Source organism: Callithrix jacchus, chromosome 16 (assembly GCF_049354715.1).
Source record: "Callithrix jacchus isolate 240 chromosome 16, calJac240_pri, whole genome shotgun sequence".
Taxonomy (NCBI): Eukaryota; Metazoa; Chordata; class Mammalia; order Primates; family Cebidae; genus Callithrix; species Callithrix jacchus.
Genome location: NC_133517.1, coordinates 17,060,624 through 17,085,756, shown reverse-complemented (window position 1 = coordinate 17,085,756; position 25,133 = coordinate 17,060,624). Strand labels below are relative to the sequence as shown.

General features: G+C 42.2%; 1 long non-coding RNA gene across 1 annotated transcript; it reads right to left on the bottom strand.

The window, feature by feature from the left end:
- Window positions 1-1,430: 1,430 nt before the first annotated feature.
- On the bottom strand, window positions 1,431-16,356 carry LOC118148547 (uncharacterized). The gene is made up of 4 exons (XR_004735386.3): window positions 15,975-16,356; window positions 14,384-14,537; window positions 2,860-2,964; window positions 1,431-2,362 (listed from the first exon to the last, which is right to left on the bottom strand). It is a non-coding gene; the product is annotated as an uncharacterized LOC118148547 (long non-coding RNA).
- Between the last annotated feature and the right edge of the window lie 8,777 nt (window positions 16,357-25,133).

The following is a 25,133-nucleotide window of genomic DNA, read 5'->3' as shown; positions in this document are numbered from 1 at the left end:
TGATATCCAACATGTCAGTCATACTCAGTACATTTTGCTTCATTCTTGCTTCTTTTGCTCCTTAGACTGGATAGTTTCAATTGTCTCAAGTTCATTTAGCCCATTCAAATCTGCCACTGAGCACCTCTCGTGAGTTTTTCATTTCATTTGTTGTACTTTTCAACTTTTCTATTTGATTTTTTAAAATAATTTTTGTCTCTTTGTTGATATTCTCATTTTGTTCATACATTATTTTTCTGACTTCCTTTAGTTCCTTTGGCATGACTTTAACTCATTTCACATATTCAAGACTGTCAATTTACTGTCTTTGACTAATCATTTCTGTGTCTCAGATTCCTCAGGGATGATATCCATCAAATTATTTTTTCCTGTGAATAAACCATATTTTCCTATTTCTTTGTATATTTTATATATTTTTTTGTTAACAACTGGATATTTTGAGAGACATGGTATGGTAACTACAGAGATTTAATTCTCCCACACCTTGGGAATTGACAAATCTTGATTTTTGAGGACTAGAACCAACCACTTCAAACTTTTCTAAACTAATTTTGCAACTGAATATTACTTGTTTTTTGTGGTCAGTGAAGTTTTTGCTCCATTATCTCTGCAGTCACACAATGACTGACAGATATTTCCATACTGTCGACCTCCCAACAGTTTCTGAGGGGATGGAGGGGTGATACTAGCAGGTAGGGAATAGATCCTATCTCTTTAAATCCCCTCAGGAGCTGCTTTAGCCCATGGGGTTTGAAGCAACGGGCAACCTCTGTGCCAGCCCCTACACAATCAAAAGCGGTAAGCAGCAATCAAAACATACAACTCTAATTTTTGGAGGATAAAATTTTTGTTGACCCCCTGGGCTGCAGAAAGCCACATCAGGAACCCATCCACTGCCCCCATGGCAAGCAGATGCAGGACCAGGAGATGAGAGTGGTAGCCACGGTTAGGCAAAAAGCTGAAATTCACTGAATACTGCCAGCCTCTTTACCAAGCTCTCACCTGAATGCTCAACTGTTATTTTAGACTTCAGAGTTCCAAAATAGTTGCTTCAGACAGTTCCTAGCTGATGCCTAAGTCCTAAATTCCTAGAGCTTCCTACTCCACCATCTTCCCATGACATTACCCAGTAGTGCTTAATTTTGATTTAGAAACAAGATAGACAACAGGGCTGGTGGTAAACACCTAGTCCCAGCTACTCAGGAGACTGAGGCAGGAAAATTGCTTGAGCCCAAGAGGTGGAGGCTGCAGTGAGCCATGATTATGCCACTGCACTCCAGCCTGGGCAACAGAGTGAGACCTTGTCTCCAAAAAGAAAAAAGAAAGGAAAGAAAGAAAAGAAACAAGATAGAGAAAGTAATTATTAATTCAAAGTTCAAAGCACATGTTTTTCCCAAACATGAAAAAGCATTTCTTTGATGTGTGTCTTGACTTTCTCACAGTCTCTCATCAGGGATTAAACAACCCAGTGACTTTTGTCTGCCATCTTTAAGTCACAGATATACTAAAAAATCCCTTTTAGAATACGTAGGAAAAGTATAAAACATGCTGGTAACTTGACTTGGAAAAAAATGTTCACTTTCTCATAACCTCTCATCAGGGATTAAACCACCCAGTGACTTTTGTCTGCCATCTTTAAGTCACAGATATTCTAAAAGATCCCTTTAGAATAGGCAGGAAAAATATAAAACATGTTGATGACTTGGAAAAAATTTAAAGCAAGAAGATCAGAATTGAGAGATCAAAGTGATGTCACTCAGTGAGGTACATCTTCTAGGGAATCAAAAAACTAGTATTCAAAATTAAGGAAAGTTTGGTCAAGAGAAACATTGGGTCCCAGGGCAGAGAAGCCACGGCCTCCCTATACTTATGGTATAAACGCTTCACTTAGCACTGGGCTACTGGTGACTTGCAGCATCTCCATCTTGTGGTTCTCCTTTGGCCATTTAATTTGCATATCATTTAAGTTCTGCTGGGACATGGGTTCTTTACTCCAGCACAACGACCGCCCTCTTAAGAACAAGCATAATTTCTTAAATATTATAATTGAGGTGAAAGGAGAAAGGCAATGGAGGAAAAGGGGATGGGGAAGGATGTCTTAGTTTTCTAGAGCTGTCATAACAAATTAACACAAACTTGGCAGCTAAAAACAAGAAATTATTTTCTCACAGTTTTGGAAACCAGAAGTCCAAAATTAAGGTGTCAACAGGGCCACTGTCCCTCTGAGGGCTCTAGATACTTCCTCGCCTCTTCCAGCGTCTGGGGGCTCCAGGCACTTTTTGTCTTATGGCAGCATAACTCCAACCTCTGCCTCCATCTTCACGTGACCTGCTCCTCCGTGTGTCTGTTTGCCAGTTCCTGTCTTTGATTGATAGGGATACCAGTCAGTGGATTTAGACCCATCCTAAAATGAGGATAATCTCATCTCAAGACCTATACTTAGGTGCAACTACCAAACCCCAGTTTTTAAAAATAATAAACATTCGCTTTCTCATACATGACATGCAATTTTGTCTTGTATCTGTGCCATCAAGTAGGTAACATTATTGCTCTTTTACAAAGAGTGAAATGGGGCTCAAAAAAGTAATACAGGGTTATGCAGGTACTCAGCTGTGGAGCTGGGAATCAGACACGGGTTCTAAATCCTGTGTTGTTTTTTTTTTCTCTCGTCTATGATGTCTTCCTTTTCACTCCTGCTATTTCCTTTTCCTATGTTTTCCCCATTCTAAGGACACTCACAGGATTGGGATCTGCACCCATTACCCTATGATCCATGGTTCTCAGCAGTTCCAGAACGATCCAGGGAGCTTTTCTCAAAGCTGATGACTGGGTTCCAGGCCAGGCCAATCAAATCCTTACCTCTGAGGGTGCGCCCTGGACATCAGCACTTCATCAAAGCTCCTCCAGCTGATCCTCATGTGCAGCCAGGGTTGAGAGCTACTGCTGTAGCTGTTTGTCTCTCTTCTAAGCCATAAAAAAGAAAGTATTCACTCTTTCAAATATCATCAAATCTTTCAAGTAATTCTTAATAAACCGGTTGACTAAAACCAAAAACAAAGTGGCCAATGAGACTTAAGCTGACATGTTTAGTGTTCCTCCTTTCCCAAACTCCACTGAAAGGATCGGAGAGTCATACTAAGTGGGGAGAAAACCCTATCACATCCAGGTAAAGTAAGCATGGTATCAACGGGTTAGAAACTTTGAGGAAGTCAATATTTGTGTAATTTGGTGCCTGTGAAGGGATGGATCAAAGTATTGGCAACCCCTGTTCAATACTCATGAAGAAAGACCCTGTGGGAATCAAATAGGTGATTCCCCCAAGATCTGGGACGTTCTCAAACTTGAACTGGAAAAGGATGGGACTGTGGAGGGTGGCGAATGAGAGCAGTTTGGCAGCTTCACTGGAGCCTCACAAACAGAGCTGCTGGCCTCCAGGAGGGACTGGTGGAGGCGGGGTACCTGCAGGAGTGCCCCCATCTCGCCTCCCCACAGAGGCTTAAGAAAAACTATTTGAAAAAGCAGTGAATTCCTCAGGGAAAACTGCCTTCCAACAACTTCTCCCAGCTGAATAGATCCCTACACAAGGAAAATAAAACTGCCAAATAAATAAAAACATAAAATTTCCCCTTTGGGAGTAAGAGAACAGGAACCAACACAATCACTGACAAAACCATCTCAAGTTTCCAAACTGAATAAATATAGATCTTTTCCAAAGGAAAAAGCAAGTCAAAAGAATAAAAATGAAATCACGGAACGTCTTCTTACGGTGGGCAGCTAGTCAGACATGAACAGAGCAGGAGAGGGCCTCCACACCGCCCCCACCAGGAGTGTCAGGTGACCATCAGGGGATGGGGAACACCTGAAACTGACCATCAGCAGCTTCCCGGAAAGATCTCAGTAGCTGGCAAGTGAACTCGAGCATAAGCATTATGAGGCAAAGGAGTTTAACTCATATATGACCTTCTGCGGGCATTCCACAGGAAAAGGGATGCAAGACACCAGAAATATGCCAACATATAAAACCCCAAGTCAAAAGGCAAACCCCACACTTGACCTCCAAGATGCCCCCTTGGCCCTCTTCCAAGTGTACTTTACTTTCTTTTCATTCCTGCTCTAAAGCTTTTTAATAAATGTTACTCCTGCTTTAAAACCTGCTTCAGTCTCTTCTTCTGCCTTATGACCCTCAGTTGAATTATGTCTTCTAAGGAGGCAAGAATTGAGGTTGCTGCACACCCATACAGATTCTCCACTGGCAACTTGGATACCCGTCATCAAATACAGGATGGAAAGATTTAGTACAAAAAAAAAATTGAAAACTCAAAGCAAACATTTATCTCTGAAATATACTTATTTCCAATAGCAGAAGATAAGTTTAACACAATCTTCAATTTGATATAAGGAGAAAAACAATTGGTAAATATTTGTACTCAATGAAAATCATGCTCACTAAACATTTTTTTAAATCAACTTTATCCTGGGCAGTATGGCAGATTAAATTTTCTGAAGATGGCCAATCTTTTGACCCACATGCTCATTTGCAATGTGTCCTTTCTCTTCCAACCCAAGGAGGAGTCTCTTTCTTCATTTCCTTGAATCTGGATAGGCCCCCATGACTTTTCTAAACCATAGAAGCAACACTGTACCAGCTCTGGGCATAGCCCTCAATCACCCTGGCACTGACAGCATTTGCCTCCTGCCCACTAGAAGTCAGAACCCAATGGGTTCATCTTGCCTGCTGCCTGAACACAGCTGATTTATCAAGATGGGAATTCCAACAGAGAGAGTTTAATACACATAACGCCAGCTAAATGAGAAACCAGAGTTTTATTATTACTCAAATCAGCCTCACTGAATTTTTAGAGGCTGGGGTGTTTCAAGGATAGCTTGATGCAGGGGGCTAGGGAAGGGGAAATGCTGATTGGTTGGGGATGCAATCATAGTGGTGTGGAAAACGGTCCTCCTGCACTGAGTCTGCTTCTGGGTGGGGACCACAGAGGAGTTGCTGGTCCAAGTAGGGCCATCTGGTCATCAGAAATGCAAAAGCATGAAAAGACATCTCAAAAGGCCAACCTTAGGTTCTACAATAATAATGTTATTTATAGGAATAATTGGGGAATTTGCTAATCTCATGACCTCCAGAATAATGGCTGGTAATCACTTAACCACACCTACATCTTAAGGGAATTCAAGCCCCTCTCATCCTCCTAACCTGGTGTCTTTTCATTAGCTTGAAAATTAATAAACTTATTCATTTTAAGTTTTTAAGTTTAGTTTGGGGAAGGGCTATAATTATTTAAAGTATAAACTAAATTCTTCAAAGAGTTAGTTTGGCCCACACCCAGGAGTGACCATGGGTACTTTGGAGGTTAAAGCAAGATGGAGTTGGTTAGGTCAGATCTCTTTCACTGGCATAATTTTTTCACTGTTATAATTTTTGCAAAGGCACTTTTATAACCACATTAAGACTACCATGCTGTGAGAAGCCCAAGCCACACAAAGAGGCCCTAATGGGTGAGACAGCATAGAGAGAGAAAAAAGACAGATACAAAGACAGAGACAGAGAGGCTGAGGCACGCCAGCCATGACAATGACAAAGCCAGCATAGAAGTGAACTCTCCACCCCAGCCGCAGCAGCTCAGGCCATGTGATCAGACCCACCACCCAGCCAAGCTTACCAAATTCCTGACCCTAAGAATCATGAGCATATACAACTGCTTCCAAGCCATAATGTTTTGGGGTAGTTTGTTACACAAAAATAGAAAACTGACAGAGGCAGCCAGTAGCAGACTGGGGTATCTTAAAGAGAAACAGGGAAGGTGGGGTTGGGAGGGTGATGTATACTTCCTGATTGTTGAAATCCCCAACTGTCTTCTCAATTCAGCTCTCAGAATGCCAGCAGCCAAAATATTACCCTCTGGGCAGGAGACCAGCAAATTCTCCTCTGGGAAATATGACCAGCTCTAGAAGACTTAAAGCAACTTACTCAGGGATTCCTCACAGTCACCCTGCTGAGAAGCTCATTTTCACAGGACCCCAGCTATAGGCAGGCAGCCCCCATGCCAATAAACACGTGTGAACAACCCAGGTTTACTCTGCACCAGAGGAAGGCTTTATCATGAAAGAGAGCGACCAAATACACACAAAAAAAGGGGGAATTTGGAAGAAACAGACACTATGCAGGCAAAGGAAAAGTTAAACCCAAAGTGATCACTACTGTCCTTGGGGACAAAGATGTGGAAAATACTGCACCCACAAAACAAGAGCAGGATGCTATTAAAAAGGAAAAGTAGGCCGGTGCAGTGGCTCACACCTGTAATCCCAGCAGTTCAGAAGGCTGAGGCAGGCGGATGACTTGAGCCCAGGAGTTCAAGCCCAGCCTGGGCAACATGGCAAAACCCCATCTCTACAAAGTATACAGAAAAATTTGCTGGGTGTGATGGTGGGCACATGCCATCCCAGAAACTTGCAAGGCTGAGCTATGGAGGTTGAAGCTGCAATAAGCTGTGATTATGCACTCCAGCCGGGGTGACAGACTCTGTCTCAAAAAAAAAAAAAAAGGAAAAGTCATCAAAGAAGAAAACAGTTGTTAGAAATGTAAAACATAATAGTAAACATAAATAACTCAGCAGAAGAGTTGGAAGATAATTTGAGGAAACCTTTTAGAAAGGAGATTCCTGCTGACAAGTGAATTAAAAAATAAAAAATAATAAAAAGAAAGGAGAGCAAAGGACTGAGATGGAAAATAAAAAAGACAAGAAAATTAGAAGACCAGTGCTAACAATTATCTGTTTCATCTAAATAATAGAGTTCCAAAGAGAGAGAACTAAAGAAATAGAGGGGATGAAATCACCAATAAAATAATTTAAGGAAATTCCCAGAATTGAATGTCATGACATACACCAAGTCACATCATTATGAAAGTTCATAGCATGGGTGACAAAAAAGAAGATTCTGCAAGTGGGAGTGGAGATTTCAAAAGAAAGGTCATGTACAGAGGTTAAGAAATCAAATGACTTAAAACTTCTCAACAGCAATACAAGGAGCTAGAAGACAAGGGTTCAATGGCTTCCAAATTCAGAGAAATTATTTCCATCCTGGACTCACCTACCTAGACAAACTGCACATCAAGGGCATGTGATTTTCAGACGAATTTTCAGACATAGAAGGTTGCAAAAAATTAACCTCCCACATACTTTTCTTAGGAAACTGGAGTGCATGTTTTATGAAACAAAGGAATTAACCAAGGAGGAAGAAATGAGATCCAGGAAACAGACTTCAACACCATAGAACAATAAAGGGAATTCCCAAGACATTCATGAGGAAGCATCTCAGGATGACAGCGACCAGTCCCGGGGAGAGCTCAGCACAGGGCCCAAGGGCAGACCCCTCAGAAGATGAGGAGACAGAATGTCGGATGTCAATCCACTTCTCAAGAGGAGATCCAAATCACAGGCATAAAATCAGAGTTGGTAAGTGCATGGAAAACCAAATAAATAAACCAAAAACTGCTCTAATCCAGAGCAGCCCGACCCAGCAGAACCAGAATGCGAGCTCCATGTTTACTTTTAAATGTTTTGTAATTACATTTTTTAAAAGAGCTCAAATTCATTTTAATAATACAGTTGCTTCTTGGTGTCTAGCGGGGGAGATTTGTTCCAGGACCCTCTCAAATACCAACATCCATGGATGCTCAAGCCCCTTACATAAAGTGGTATAATAATTGCATAGAACCTATGCACATCCTGTTGTATATTTTAAATCATCTCTAGATTACTTACAATATCTAATGCAATGTAAAGGTTCTATAAATAGTTGTTATACTGTATTGCTTTTTTATTTGTTTTATCTTTTACTTTTTCCCCTAATATTTTTGATCCTAGGTTGGTTAAATTCATGGATGCTGAATCCATGGATAGGGAGGGTGACTGTGTGTTATGTTTAACCCAATATATCCAAAATATTATGTCAACATAAAATCAACAAGAATTAAGAATAAAATTCTAAGAGCCCCACCCCCGTCAACTGACTGCACTGACCAAGGGGACCCCAGAGAAACCTTACAAACTGAATTCCTCCTGGGAACAGTGGCTCACGCCTATAATCTCAGCACTTTGGGAGGCTGAGGCGGGTGGATCACAAGGTCAGGAGATCAATATTATCCTGGCCAACATGATGAAACCCCGTCTCTATTAGAAAACAAAAAATAAGCCAGGCATGGTGGCCCATGCCTGTAGTCCCAGCTACTTGGGAGCCTGAGGCAGGAGAATCACTTGAACCCAGGCTGCAGAGGTTGTGGTGAGCTGAGATTGTGCCAATGTACTCCAGCCTGGGCAACAGGAGTGAAACTCTGTCTCAGAAAAAAAAAACAAACTGAGCTTCTGGCCATGATAGGATAAGACGTCAAACATGTATATTCCCTTTCTTTTACAGTTTAGACGCAACCACTGACCAGCATTAATGTTAAAACAGAGAACGTAAGACTGACAGAACAGATTCTTTGTGGCAATAAGATACCTAATTCTAAACAGAATCTAAGGCCATGCTATGCAAGGGTTTAAGTCACGCTCTCCTACACCTCAGCAATATACTATGTCCTAAGGGCTATAGGGTTTTGCTCTTTGTCTAGCAGCCAAGCAGTGGTCCCAAGATAAGCAATACTGAAACAACAGCAGCTCGCCCGCCACCAGACACCGCCTAACTAACCCCCATGTGCTATTCCACAGCCATAACTACAGCTTTGATTAGACAAGAGCTTTATTTCAGTAACTTTCTTCTGATAAGAGACCACTGACCATGGACTAGTTCTGGCTGGTCTACAGAGGGTGTACACTGAATGCCTTGGTGTCCCTGCTTCACCTTTTGATGTATACAGCCTGAAGGTAATACATGTCAACGTTGTCTCCAGCACAAGGTGAACACGGCTCATATGTAACATACATGTTTGTTCAGTACACATGCATTAGGAGCCCCTTTGTGAACATCCATAGAACCATGCCTGGCCTCCTGATTTTATTTACTCATTTATTTATTTTTGTAAAACAGGGTCTTTTCCTGTCACCCAGGCTGGAATGCAGTGGCATGTTTGCAGCTCATTGCAGCCTTGACCTGTCAGGTTCAAGTGATTCTCCCACCTCAGCCCCCCAAGTAGCTGTGACAACAGGCACATGCCACCACATCCAGCTAATTTTTTTATTTTTTGTAGAGATGGGGTTTCACCATGTTGCCCAGGCTGGTCTCAAACCCCTGGCCTCAAGTGATCTGCCCACCTCAGCCTCCCAAAGTGCTGGGATTACAGGTGTGCACCACTATGCCAGCCCTAGTTTTCTTAACAAACTTAACAATATTGGTTATTGTTTATAATACTGATTAAACTCATACATGTTATGATTCTGATTTTTTAATCTCTCAGCTATGCATGGTGGGTCACACCTATAAGCCCAGCAATTTAGGAGACCAAGTGGTAGGTCATTTGAGCCAAGGAGTTTGAGACCAGCCTGAGCAACATAGTGAAACACCATCCCACAAAAAAATATATAAAAATTCACCAGGAGTGTGCCTGTGATTCCAGCAACTTGGGGCACTGAGGTGGCAGAATCTCTTGGGCCCAAGAGTTTGAGGCTGCAGTAAGCAGAGATCACACCACTGCACTCCAGCCTGTGTGACAGAACAAGATCCTGTCCCTAAATAAATAAATACAGTTAAATTAAATGATCTCTGATAGATTAGTCAACAGGTGTGTGCGGAATTTTCTAGAAAATATTACCAATGTAGGATTGTCGCTTTAAAATGTGACCCTTTCTCATTGGTTCATGGACAGAGCAATGAGGCAAAGAGGGAATAGGAAGTAAAAGGGATGCCGGTGGTGGCAGATGTTTCCTCCTGGCCAAATACCAAATCCCACCTTCGGCACCTGCACACTGAGCAGTGGGCAGGAGAGGTCTGAAAGCGTTCGTACAAATGGCTTCTGAGAAGCCCTGGGGATAAAGGAGCTAAAGGAGGTAACGCACGGTTCCCAGAAGCTGAATGCGGCGCAGACGACAGGCTAAGTGTACGCTGCACCCTGCTTCACCCACACCTCAAGCCAGCCCTTTCTGCTGGGGTCTGACTGCTGCACTCATGTAGCCCCATGATTTCCGTCTCTATGCAGCTTCCGTTCCCCTCCCCTCTGCCAAGCCAATCCCACCATCCTTCACCACTGAGGGCAGAGCTTTTTCTCCAGTGAGTTTTCTCTGACCACTCCTGTCCTCAGCAACCATTTTTGTTTTAAAATCTCATGAACCTCGTTGTGTATGTCTTACACAGTTTGGGCATTCATTTTACGCTGTTTTCAATTGCATGCTCTTGTTTCCTACGTATGTTCTAACCTGCATGGTAACAACAAGGATCAGACCCAGACAGGACTACATCCACGGTATAGGTTCAGAGTATTTGATCATTGATTATTGGCAGTGAGATTTCATATGCATTTATGCATTTCTGTGATAGTTTTTATGACAGAAACTGTGGTATGTTATAGGTGTGTAGATAGATGAGAAAGAGAGACAATGAGAATTTCCATTTCCATACATAGGAATTCAAGTGCAAAACTGAGGTGTCTCTTCAGTTCACAGCATGCTAATTATGATAGTTGGGCAATTTAAACCCCCTCTATTCTTTAATTATATTTGAATTTTTTCTGTCTAACCTTGATCCCCATGACACGTCTGCTTCTGCTCTGCCCACCAATGGACACTTATGTCATGTATTAGAAATTTGTGACTAGAGGACAGGCATGGTGGCTCATGCCTGTAATCCCAGCACTTTGGGAGGCCGAGGCAGGTGAATCATGAGGTCAGGAGTTCAAGACCAGCCTGGCCCAGATGGTGAAACCCCGTCTCTACTAAAAATACAAAATTAGTTGGGCATGGTGGCACTTGCCTATAGGTACTCCCAGGTACTTGGGAGGCTGAGGGAGGAGAATTGCTTGAACCTGTGGGGAGGAGGTTGCAATAAACCAAGGTCGTGCCACTGCACTCCAGCCTGGGCGACAGATTCTGTCTCAAAAAAATACCAAGAAATTTGTGCCTGGAAATGTAAACATACAATATTGTTTGTATGTGTATGCTTTTGTTAATATTATTAAAACGATACCATGCTATAGATATTGTCCTATTTCTTTTTTTTTTTTTTGAGATGGAGCTTTGCTCTTGTTGCCCAGGCTGGAGTGCAACGGTACAATCTCAGCTCACTGCAACCTCTGCTTCCCAGCTTCAAGCAATTCTCCTGCTTCAGCCTCCTGAGTAGCTGGGATTACAGGCTCCTACCACCAGGCCCAGCTAATTTTTTGTATTTTTAGTAGAGATGGGGTTTCACCATGTTGGCCAGGCTGATCTCGAACTCCTGACCTGAGGTGATCCACCCACCTTGGCCTCCCAAAGTGCTGTTTTACAGACCTGAGCCACCACGCCCAGTTGTTATTGTCCTATTTCTTACATGTTCATTCAACAATCTTGCTAAAGAATTGCGCTTAGTCATTACTTCAGCTGCTGCATAGCATTCCAGCACAAGCTCCCACCACATTTTCTCCATTCCCCAAATGATGAGTGCCTACTTTGCCTCCAACTCCCTGGGACCCAAAAAGAGGTGTAGGACATCTTTATTACATTTATTTCCACATGAATCTGTGCAAGAGTTTCTCTGGCATATACTGGGATGCTGGGTCATGGCATATGCAAATATATAACTTGGTTATAATTTAAACTGTTCTCCAGAAGCACTTTACCCGTCCTGCTTCCACCCACCGTGCATGAGAATTCGCTGCAGTGTAATTCCAAAATAGCAGTGACCAAAGCAGCTCTGGGAAGCACAGCTGAGCACCTCAGAAGGTAAGTCCTGGGAGAGGACTCCTCGAAAAGGAGAGGACTCCTCGAAAAGGAGAGGACAAGAAGGCAGAGGCTGCTACTTGAGGTTCCCTTCACCTGGGCCACATGGCTTCACCCATGCTAACCAAGCTCCCTCTTTCGAGCTCCGGACTCGAAGTCTCACTAATTAGGGTACAACTTGTTGGGACAGCTCTTTTCCTTCACACCTCCAAAGGTCCTCTACCATGGAAGAAGAAAGAAAGAAGGAAAGAGAGATAAAAGGGATTAATTAAGCACATCTGGGGCCTGGCATGGTGGCTCACGCCTGTAATCCCAGCACTTTGGGAGGCCAAGACAGGCAGATCACCTGAGGTCAAGAGTTGGACACCAGCCTAGACAACATGGTAAAACCCCATCTCTACTAAATGTACAAAAATTAGTCAGGCATGGTGATGGGCACCTGTAATCCCAGCCACCCTGGAGGGCTGAGGCAGGAGAATTATTTGAACCCGGGAGGCAGAGGTTGCAGCAGTGAGCCGAGATTGCGCCATTGCACTGCAGCCTGGGGTATAAGAGCAAGACTCTGTTTCAAAAATAAAAATAAAAAAACTGAATCTACAGTTTCATAAATGGTAAAGAAAAATGCCATGCACCATAAATGAGAAATTACATGGCTCTGAGGTTGGCATCTCCCTCCCACCAACCAGAAAACGGATGCACCCCTTTGCCAGGGGCAGCAAAGGAAGGTGGCTCTGTGTTCCTGCCTGCCTCCTCCTGTGTGGCCCAGTGGCCTGGGGTTCTTTTGTCTACCCCCCCTGCCCTCCATCAGGGGGTGTCTAATGGGGCTCCTGAGTGCTCCTCCGCCATCATCTATCCCCCTCCATTATGTCCTGACCACTCCACACATTCATGTGTGAGCTTGAAGATCAGACACCGCAGACACTCTTTCCCACTCTGCCGCAGCTGCCAAACCTGAAGGAGAGGGAAGGACAAATCAGACACTGAGACAGAAAAGCAGAATACCTGAGAAAGGCAGAGATCCATCCCCTGCCTCAGTCCCCAGAGACCCCTGTGCCCCTCGCGTCCCTCCCCTGATTCCCACCATCTGGGGTCCACCTCTGAATTGACAAACTCTTGCTTGGTCACATCTGGTTCAAGAGAAAGAAACAAGAGTTTGGAAACCTAAACTAATAGGCAGCACTTGGCACGCACAATAGAAGCAGCTGCTGTTTATAACCCTTTTTAAGGGTGGCCTCAGGCCGGACCTCACACTTCCCTCCCTGTGGGGCATTGTTTTACACAGAGCATCTGCAACCTCACAATCTTGTAACTAAAAAAAAAAAAAAAAAAAAAAAAAAAATCCATGCATCCCATGAATCTATGAAGCTATAACAAACTCTCTTTCCTGGGAAAACTTCCCAGGCCTGCTCCTATTTCCCTCTTATAGTAAGGCAGGTCCATATGGTTCCCAAGGCCTAGTGCCTCAATTTCTCTATCCATTAAGTGGGAACATAAAATCAGCCAGTCAGCTATCCAGTTAAAATGCTATCGCATGAAGGCTCTTTCTAAATAACAGCCTATGAAGTTTGAAACACTTCCAATTTCTAAACTGGGGGGTGGGGGGAAGATCAGCATGCATTCAGGTTGTCTGTTTCAGACTAATATGCTGCAGAAGAGGCAAGTAGCAAGGCCCATCCTGCTTGGCATTGTGATCCACGCCTCTTTTCTGACCCCAGGGTTTCTTTCCCCTGATCTTGTACCCATAGAAACAAGCGTGGAGTTGGCAGGCAGGGGGAATCATCAGACTCCACCAGCGCCCTTCCAATCCCCATCCTTGATTTCAGACGCCTGAGCGGGCTCCATTGGGCAAGGTGGCACCTAATTACCTCCCTTCTGTTTTTTCCCTTCTCTCCTCTCTTGTCTTCTTCCCTCCCCACCCCCTTAGAGGACAGCCTTTCCAAGAAATAACAAACGCACACCTGGCACGGTGAGATAGGGAAGCTCACCATGGATACCGGGTTACCATTCCCACTCCAGCAGCAGCTCCTGGGAATAAGTAACTATCTCTAGAATGCTACAAACTCCAGATGTGCACCGACTAGTGCCTTGAGACCCAGCATCCCTGTCTCATTATGCCTATTTTTTTCCACAAGTTTCATATATGCATATCAAGCTTTCAGAAGGGGAAGAAATTGGAAATGGTAATCTTCCTTTTAATATGCTACCACATGCCAGCCCCGAACAGCTGTGCACACACCACACATTGGACTGGACATGAAATATAGCCCAGGACCATTTTTTAAGCATTCATTCCCAGGACTTACAAAACACATTTACTTGGAGGGAGGTCACACAGTCTTCCTTCTGCATAAAAAGGTGCCTTTGAAATAGGTACCGCCATCTGGAAACAGCCTCCTCTGCTATTGATATGTAAAATGCACATATTACACCATCTTGCTCAGGAGCGTGCAGCAGGAGGCTGAGACACACACACAGGCCGTAATTGTTTAAATATACAGCCTCTGGGTCTCTGCAGTGCTTACCTTGCTCCGAATAACCATTTGCCAGCAGCGTAGGTGACTCTGAACAGGCTGGAGAGGTAATTTGCTCACAGGGGCATTCATCTGTGTGCAGGACTGTCCTAGAGCCCAGATTTGGGGAAAATCATTTCAACACTTCACTGCTGTTCCAGGCTTGCTAATAAGAAAGAATGTGTCAGGTGCGTGACTAAAAGTATATAGCAAACACACCATCAAAATAATGAACCCAGCTCTTATGTTCATTATAGCCAAGCATTTTCCTCTTGCCCCAAGAACACTAAGATCCCACTCTAAGAACTGGTTTTGTTCCACATTTGTAGACCAGGAGCAATGAATCCTATTTACTCACTGATCTCCACATAGTCAGGGGGATGACTCTGTCAGTTTACTAACATTTGCTCCTTAAAATTAGCATCCTCCCCCTCAAGAGTCTTTTCATTGCCAGAGCTTATCCAAATAAATTGTTTTTTTTTCTTTTTGAGATCAGTCTCACTCTGTTGTCCAAGCTGGAATGCAGTGATGTGATCTCGACTCACTGCAAAGTTTGCCTCCTAGGTTCAAGCAATTCTCCTGCCTTAGCCTCCTGAGGAGCTGGGATTGCAGGCGCCCACCATGATGCTGGGCTAATTTTTGTATTTTTAGTAGAGATGGGTTTTTACCGGGTTGGCCAGGCTGGTCTTGAACTCCTGACCTCAGGTAATCCACCCGTGTCGGCCTCCCACAGTTCTGGGATTACAGGTGCAAGCCACCGTGCCCGACCCCAAAAAAATTCTTGACCTCTGGAGCTATTTAACCTTTGTGTTGTTTCTTCCATTTTTGTTTTCTAAGCTTGTTTTTTAATCTTTGTTATTTTTTAAAATATAAATATGTAAGGTAGCTAAATTTAAATACATATATTAGCTAAATCAGCTACTTGAAAATTTAAAATGCGTGACCAAAGGGTACCAAGTTTCAGTAAGACAGGATGACTAAGTTCTGGAGGTCCGTTGAGCAGCATGATGACTACAGTTAATCGCATCATATCATATACTTAAACATTGCTAAGAGGGTGTTCTCACCACACACACACACACACACACACACACAAAATGATAATGACATGAGGCAATGGTTATGTTCATTCATTTGACTCTGGTTCTCACTTCACAAGGTATACATATTTATGCACTGTAAATATATACAATTTTTAATTGTCAATTATACCTTAATAAAGGTAGAAAAAGTTTAATTGTATCCCAAAGAAGTCTTAGAATAAGTACAGAGCTCTGAAGTAACTCAAAAGGCTAAGCTTTTAAATGCACAAATGGAGCTCTTGTTACACTGGCGGGGGAGGGGGGGGCGCTAGGGGTGGCGAGAGAGAGAAAGGGAGGGAGGGAGGGAGGGAGGGAGGGGGAGAGAGGGAGCCTACTGGAAGGAGGAGGCCACTGTAGGTCAGCCTGTCCTTTACATTGCGAAGAGTTTGAAAGAGGCTAATAAACCCAGCAGCCTATGGCAAAGGTAATTTATTTTATATTTCTAGTCATCACATGCAATATTTTTTGGAGGGGGAGAGCAAATGTAATTCAAAGAAAGTGATGAACAATAAAAACAGTACCTAGTGATGCTTCCATCCCCATTCTGAGACTGTGTGCCTTCCTTGTCCCTGCTGTGGTGCATTTCACAGCCTCTTTGCATGCCACCATCTTGGAGGCACCTACCTCCAAGGTAGGGACAGGCTGAGAGGGACAGCAACTCTGCCATGCTGGGGGTGAGTAGCCCTTCCTGGAGGTGGCACAAATCACATGAGGTAACTAACTTCCAGGTGTGGACACACACATTGCACGGGCACCTCCCAGCCCCATGCCCTGGAGAACACTTCCGCTTAGCTCCCACTCGGATCCTGGCTGGGAATAATTACTAAGTGGAGAGCTCTCCATCTGGTGGATTCCCTGAGCCCACATGGAGGACAGTTTCTCCTGGGCTTGAAGTGAGAGACTGAGCCGGCTCTGCTCCCAGCTTGCACTTGCTACATTCTATGTGGATGAGGTCACTGGACTGCAGATGAGGTAACAGTGCAGCCTGCCCAGGAGCTGTAAGAGGTTACTATATGACAAGTCCTGTAAACACAGCAAGGGCCCCATGGGGCCTGAGGACAGCTGGACTCTGCAGCTGCCTGCAGAGTGATGGGAGCTGTGGGACTCCAGGAGACTGTCTGCATTCTTAAACTAGCCGAATTACTGCCTAACCTCATGTCACACCCACTCGGACATCAGTCTACCAGCCTCCGCTGAGAGCAAGATTCCTGCAGAAGGAGGACTGGCTGGCCCCGCAGAAGATGTTGTAAGGATGTGGATGAATAAATGACACAGTGCCATTAAAAAAAAAAAAAAAAAAACTTTTCCAGGCAGAAAGACACTGCACTGAGGCCTGTACAGCACTCTGCAAGTGTAGTGCTCCATGTCTCTTCACTCACCAGTGGAGATGCATCAACCTTTCCAACATGTAGACATACCTCCTAATAGTCTCTAAGTTAAAACATGCCTGCGAAACAAGCATTTTTAAAAATCGATAAAGAAATTCACTTATTAAAATCTTCTAAACAAACTATAGAATGATAGATGTATTTCCAGAGGCGGAGCAGTTCTGCTCAATCATTCCAAGGTCCTATACTTCTCAAGGTCAGAATGTTCTTTCCAGGGTCAAATCGGATTAACTAAATTCTGCATCTCTCTCATGTATTCCTTATTAATTTTTTTTATGCTGAGCCCTACCATGTACCAAGCACTGTAGAAAGCCCTGGGAATGCTGTAGAAAATAGGAGCTCACATGCTAACAGACAGTCTAGGAATGCATACAACAGATGGGTTCATTTGTCATGGAGGGGAAATGTGGGAGCCACAGAAGCAGAGGGCATGGGGAAGCCACCAGAGAACATCATTAAGTTGAGACCAGATCATGAGAGTCACAGTAAGAGTCATGGCGGCAGTGGAGAGGCTAGCTAACATTCACAAGGGGTTAGGGGGTTCTCAGTGCTGGGTGTTATAGGGCACATCACATGCCTGATAACAATTCTGTGAGGTGAGGTCACTGTGATCCCCATTTTACAGATGCTCATGAAGCTTACAAGAAGTTAGTAACCTGACTGAAGAAGTAGTAGAACCAGGATTTGAACCAAGGAGGTGGGACTCCAGACCCTGTACTCTAACAATCACTCTACCCCCAATCACTATCAAAGGGACACCAAAAGAAGCAGACTCTCATAGCCAAACATGGGGCTGGTGCCCTGCCAGCAACAGAGGCAGCTGGGCAGGCAGGCAGGGAGGGGAGACCCTGGCAGAGGAAAGCTAGATGATGGGGAAGGTATCTGTGTGGGCCCAAGTGTGCGTGTGTGTGTGTGTGTGTCTGTGTGCGCACACACACACGCGCATGCATGAGTATGCACGCACATGTGTGCATAAGAGACAGAGAGATTTTGCAAGCATACCAAAGAATTTGAAATTTCTCCTAAGGGTCATGGGAAATTGTTTGCTATGGGATAAATGTGTCCCCCAAAGCTCATATGTTGGAAACAATCTCCAATGTGACAGTGTTGGGAGGTGGAGCCTAAAGGGAGGTGTTTAGGTCGTGAATATATTAATGCCATTATACAAAGGGCTTGTGGGAGTGGGTGCACTCTCTTGTGCTCTTGCCCTTCCACCATGGAATGACATGGCAAGAAGGGCCTCACAAGATGCCAGCACCTTGATCTTGGATTTCTCAGCTCTAGAATTGCAAGCCAATAAATTTCTGCTCACTATAAATTACCCACTCTCAGATATTCTGTTATAGGAGCACAAAACAAATTAAGACATCATTGAAGACCTTTAGGCACATTAACAAGATGTTCAGATTTGTTTGAAACATGGTTCTGTCTGCCATGTGGAAAATGGGTCAGAGAGCAATTAAGGGAGTGTTTGCAAAAATCCATCTGAGGGATGATGGCCAGGACTGAAAAGGAGTGGTGAGTACAATACCAATGCAGGAAGTCAAGTTCTATGCAGGAGGTAGAATCTGCAGGCCTTAGTCATGGCTGGGACCTGAAATGGTGTGAGGGTAAGAGAGGAAGGAAGGTGGAGGAGAGAGAAAGATGTTTTCTGATGGAGCTTCAGGATGCTGGAGGAAGGTCAGGTTTGGAGGTGCCCCATTAGGCACTTAGACATGCATATCTGAAGCTCAAGAAGAATATCTGGTCTAAAGATAGAGATTTAGGAGTCATCATTATGGCCTTATTGCCCAGTAAGAACCTTGTTACTTAATGCAACTAAAATGTCACCAGTACCCCATTCCTTTAACTTGCATTCTTTTGATGCTATAGAAAGGTGCACTCTCCCCCACTGGAATACAAACTACATGAGGACAATAATTTTTTTTCTCTTGTTCTCCTCTTATTTCCCAGTACAGGGCATATGGGATGTAGAAAATGATCCACAAATACTGTAGAATAAAAGAATTAAAGGAAAATGCTTTCTAAAATAAAGATGTAAAAACAATACAAGAAGAGTTTTAAAAAATTTTAAAGCATACCAAAAAATTGAAGATTTAATTTCTGCCTCAAACCTTTTTCCCTCAGACCCACTACATAAGATGAAGAAATAATTGTACCTAGGGCCCATCCTCCTCCCATCCTTGGTCAGCTGTGTGCTCACTTCTACAGCATCAAGATTTATAACTATATTTGTCCACACACTGTATTGTTTATAACTATATTGGGGTCTTTCTTTTTTGTTAGTGTGTGTTATTTCTAAAACTTTGAACTTGGAAACCACATCTATAATACTACCTTTATTACATAAATATAATCTACTGCAGCACTGAGGAGTGTGCTTTTGCTCATAGAAAAGTCAGTGCATAACACACACAAACTTCTAATAATTAGAAGTAATGGACAAGTTAATTGGCTTCATTGTAGTGATTATTTTATGATGCATACATGTATCAAAACATCAAGTCATACATCTTAAGTACATACAATTTTATATGCCAATGATATCTCAACAAAGCTGTTTAAAAAAAAAAAAAACTCAATGTAGTAACCATACCATATATCACTAAACCCGTACTGTCTAAAGAAAGAAGTACCACACATCAAGATCAAGTACGTTCTGTTTAATTAAATTAGATCAACTGCTGTCATGCCTCATTTCGGCTTCATATTTAAACTATAAGTTTCTTCTGAATATTTATTTTTCCCATCATGGCCATTACCTTTCTATTTTCTGATTAACAGAAGACATATGCTCCCATCTTATCATGAAACTCTCCCAGGTTCTTCATTATAAGGTGTGCCATGTAACCCTTTATCTCATTCAAGCCATTCTTGGGTGTTCAGCTCTCCTGTACTAATTTGGACCAATTGTTTTCTAAGACTGCTGCACAGCTGTCATCCCAGGGTTCCTTTTCTTTGTACTCCTGGGCCAGTCCCACTGTTTCGCAGATTCTCATTTTCCTTTGAGACCTTTTTGTCTCAATTTTGCTATGCCATATCTCAGCCACACTCACATCCCCTCTGACCCTGACCCCTGAAAATATCAAAAATGGTCTCCATCCCTCCCCTGCCTCAGATCTTTCCATAGCTTGTTCCTTTATATCATTCAAGTCAAGTTTAAACATTGCCTCCTCATCCAGCCCTCAATCCATCTAAAACAACAATAAGAAACAAAAACAACCTGTGTGTCTTTCCCTATTAAAACAACTTCTTTCATCTTCAATATAACACTCTCATTATCTGATATTTTTCTAATTTTATGTATTTACTATTTATTTATTTATTTTTTGAGATGGAGTTTCACTCTTTTTGCCCAGGCTGGAGTGCAATGGCACAATCTCAGCTCACTGCAACCTCCACCTCCCGAGTTCAAGCGATTCTCCTGTTCAGCCTCCCAAGTAGCTGGGATTACAGGCATGCACCACCATGCCCAGCTAATTTTGTATTTTTATAGAGACAGGGTTTCTCCATGTTGGTTATGCTTGTCTCAAATTCCTGACCTCAGATGATCCACCTGCCTCAACCTCACAAAGGGCTGGGATTATAGGCATGAGGCACTGTGCCCGGCCTATTTATTTTGTGTCCCTTTCAATTAAAATACCAAGTCCAAGAGAACAGGTTTTTCTGTTGTTGTTTCCACCTGTGACTTCTAGGCCGTAGAACAGTCAGAGACACATAGAAGAGGTTCAATGAACACAACTGAAAAGGCTCGCAGGAGACCACATTCACATGTGATACCCTCTTCTATGCATCCTCTGACATAACAGAAGGGAGGTCCGAATCTTAGTATCTCTATTCTGAAATCTTGCTACCCTGAGACCATAAGCTCTCAGAGAAAAGAGTAGCTATAAATTGGTGCGACCGGATGCTAAAGGACTAGGGAGGATGCTTAAAGAAAAGCAGATGGTTGTCATTTAACTAGTTGTTAGGTTTTGTTTAGCTAAGAGCGCATGCAAGCCAAAAGGAAGAGAGAAATTGTTGGGTTTTGCTACTAGAACTATTTGTTTTTAAAATCCTTCCCTTGCAAAGCACTAAAATGCTAGATAAATTGCAATATTAAATGAATTGGTTAACTCTCAAGATAATAAGGGAAATCCCCAGAAACATAAAATAAAGTAAAGCAAAACAAGCCAGGGGTTAAAAAGTAAAAAAAAAAAAAAAAAGTCACAAGTCAGGGCTGCTTAGGAAAGAAAGTCAATATCAGGATTCTAGAGCAGGGTTGGCAAGCTACAGCATACAGGCCAACCACCTGTTTTTGTAAATAAAGTTTTATTGGCACATAGCCATGCCCAGTCATCTGTGTATGGTCAGTGACTGCTTTTGTGCTGCAACAGCAGAGTTAGGTAGTTGCAACAGAGACCATATGGCCTATAGGCCTAAAATATTTACTATCTTGCCCATTCAGAAAACCTTTAATAGTTGTTCAGGGTAATTAGGTCTTTTGGGCCTGTACAAAGAGAAGGAGAAACCTGAAACTCACATGTAGTTTAGATCTTCAAAGGGACACACTGTCTAGGGAAAAAGTAGACTAGAAAAAAAAAAAAAAACTTTGGCAAAATAATCCAGAGGGAACTCTATCTTTACCACAGCTTAAGTGAAAAATATTATTAATGATATTAATAGTGATAATAAAAACAATAATGATGGTCTCCCTTGCAAAGTTTTAACTATTAGACTGCTAGTTATAATGTTCACATATATCTCAGTTTCAAATTTTTACTGCCCAGTGAATCTTGAAAACTCCAAGCAGAGAAAATAAATATCTGGCAGAGGGAAGTGCAAATCTCCAGAACATAGCATCCATTACACAGTAACATGAAGATTCCCAACAGTTTAAGTTCAATTAAATATGTTTTAAAAAGAGAACAATTTTACCAACCTCAAGACACCCAATGACTGCAAGTGAGGGCCAACAGAAACAGCCAGTGTGATGGAAACTCCAAGAACTTCAAATATTAGAATTACCAGATATAGAATATAACTATCTATGATGTGAAAGTAATTAATGCCACTGAATTATACACTTAAGCGGCTAACATGTTAAATTTTATGTTATGTATTATCTTAGTTCTTTCACTGCTGCTCTAACAAAATATCATGGACTGGGTAATTTGGTTTTTAAAAAGTTATTTGGTTTTTAAAAAGTCATGTTTCTGGGGGTTGGGAACTCTAAGAGCATAGTACTGGCATTTGTCAAGGGTCATCCCATATAGAAAGGCAGAAGCAGGCATGCAAGACAGAGACAGGCCAAATTTCCTTCTAACAAAAACTCACTCCTTCCATAACTAACCTACTCTCACAGTCATGGCATGAATCCTATTCATGGGAAAGAGCCATCATGAACTAATCACCTCTTAAAGGCCCCACCTCTTAATGCTGTTACAATGGCAATTAAATTTAACCCAAGTTTTGGTGGAGACCTTCCAACCATAGCATATATATCTTACCCTAATAAAAACACAAATATACTTGTGTTTTTTTCTTATCAATTTTTTCTATCACCTTTTATTTCTTTCAACAATTTTAAATATATAAGTATAAATATAAATACTTATTTTACCATAATTAAAACACAAATATATTTTATACACAAATATGTATATGTATATATATTTGTGTATATATATATTTAAGTGTATATGTATCTATATATTTGTATGCATATTTGTGTTTTTATTATGGTTTTATATATACATATAGAGAGAGAGAGATTGAAAGAAATAAAAGGTGATAGAAAAAGTCAATAAGAAAAAGAGAACTATCAAAAATGATCAGATTTAACAAAGAACCAAATAGAATTTATAGAAATAAAACTATAATTAAAATCATATGCATTAAACTACATATATATGTATGTACATGTGTAGATGAAAGATACATGGATGAATGAATGCAAAGATAAATAGACAGATAGGCAAAGCAACAAAATAAACATGAATGACTAAAGAATTTGTGAAGCGAAAGTAGATCGTAAGAAAACACTTAGAACGCAGCAAAAAAAGATGAGAGGATACACGGAGTAAGAAAAAAAAGGGAGGAAAGAACGAAAGTTCTAGCATACACCCAAAGTTCCACAAGAGAGAACCGAAAAATTGGGGAGCCATTCCAAAAAGGTAATGGCTAAGGAAATTCTAGAAAATAATGAATGATATGAATCCTCAGACTCAGGAAGTATAATGCAAGATGCATTTGCAAAAAATAGACCAGGCACTTCAGCCCACACCTGCAATCCCAGCACTTTGGGAGGCTGAAGCAGGAGGATTGTTCGAGTTCAGGAGTTTGAGATCAGCCTGGGCAACATAATGACATCTCATCTCTACAAAAAATTTTAAAAGTAGCCAGGTGTGATGGCATGCGCCTGTGGTCCCAGATATTCAGGGGGTTGAGGTGGGAGGATCACTAGAACCCAGGAGGTGAAGGCTGCAGTGAGCCTGGATTGTGACACTGCACTCCAGCCTGAGTGACAGAGTGAGACCCTATCTCAAAAAATGATAATAATAGTAATTATTATCACACACACTAGGCACATCATGTGAAACTGTAAAACAGCAGAGTAAAAGAGAAAATGGTTTAAGCCACATGAAGTGAAAGGCAGATCATCTACTGCAAAGTGACTATAGTCTGACAGCAGACCTCTGTTAGAAATCATAAAGCCCAAAGACTGTGGAATCATGTCATCAAAGGCTGAAAGAAATAACTGTCAGTCTGGAGCTGTGTCCTCAGAAATATTACCTTTCAAGAATGAGAGCAAAATGAAAACATTTTGGTGAAACAATAACCAAGACAGTTTACCACTCAGCGTGTCATGAAAAAGACATCTAAAGGATGAATATGTGGAAGAAGGAACATGATCCTTGCAGAATGCTGTTGTTAGAACAAGAAACACTGAGCTAAATTTTTCAGAGAATAGAGAGGATTTTGAACCAAGAAAAGAGAGGGAGATAAGAAAGCTGGAAAAGAAAAAATGCTTTTTGGAAATCAAGAGATAGGTGTAATGGGGGTGTTTCATTATATTTTTGCAGTGTGAAATGCATTGTGGATTCTTCCTGTTGATGTTCACAATATCTTCAGTAAAATATACTGTATTAGTCTGTTCGCACACTGCTAATAAAAACATTCCTAAGTCAGGGTAATTTATAAAGAAAAAGAGGTTTAATGGACTCACAGTTCCACATGGCTGGAGAGGTCTCACAATCATGGCAGAAGGCAAAAGGCACATCTCACATGGCAGCAGGCAAGACAGAATGAGGACCAAGCAAAAGGGGAACCCCCTCATAAAATCATCAGTTCTCACGAGACTTACTAACACAAGAACAATATGGGGGAACCGCCTCCACGATTCAATAATCTCCCACTAGGTTGCTCCCACAACACATGGGAATTATGGGAGCTACAATTCAAGATGAGATTTGGATGGGGACACAGCCAGACCATATCATATATCTTTCTCTTAAGTATTTTGTGGTGCTGAGTCTTTTTCTTGAGATGACATCAAGAGCCAGAAAAACGTTCAATGTGTATATAAAGCATGAGCAGCGCTAACTATACCTTGGATACTGGCAAATCCTATATGTTGGGTACTGGTGAAGAAAGGTGGCATTTTCTACATGTGCTCCCTAGCTCTAAGAGGCACAGCCTAAGAGATTTCTGGTGGGAACTACTGGCATTATTTCCGCAGTGCACTTTCATGTTTTTCTTTCCATACCACTCACGATCAGCAGACGGGATTACTCACTAGGTTGGATTATGGAGCAATCTTGTTACTCACCAGGATGGCTAGGATTGGACTATGTTTTAGAAGAAAAGTTAAATGCCACCTCCATTTCCACCAAGGTCAGGCCTCAGCATTGCTGATGGCAGATTCCAAACACAACCTTAGGAGAAAGGGAAGTGAAAACTCCTATGATCAGGCACCAGGCACCACTGTTTCCTATGTTACACCATTTAACCCTCACATATAAGGTATATAGACCTACGAGGTAGGTATACCCATCACATAGTGGGAAGAAGGCATGCAAAAGAGAGACAGCAAAGTCTAATACACCCTACGCATCTGGAAATAGGTTTGTTCCTAACAATTATGTTTAAAATCAACACATCCTTGATGAGAGCAATGATCTAGGAAGTTTTCTAGCTGGAGGCAACCTGACTATGGCCTAACTCTAGGGTCAGCAATGTACAGCCTGTGGTCAAACCCAGCCCACCGCCTTTTTTTGTACAGCTGTGAGTTAAGATTGCTTTTTATATTTT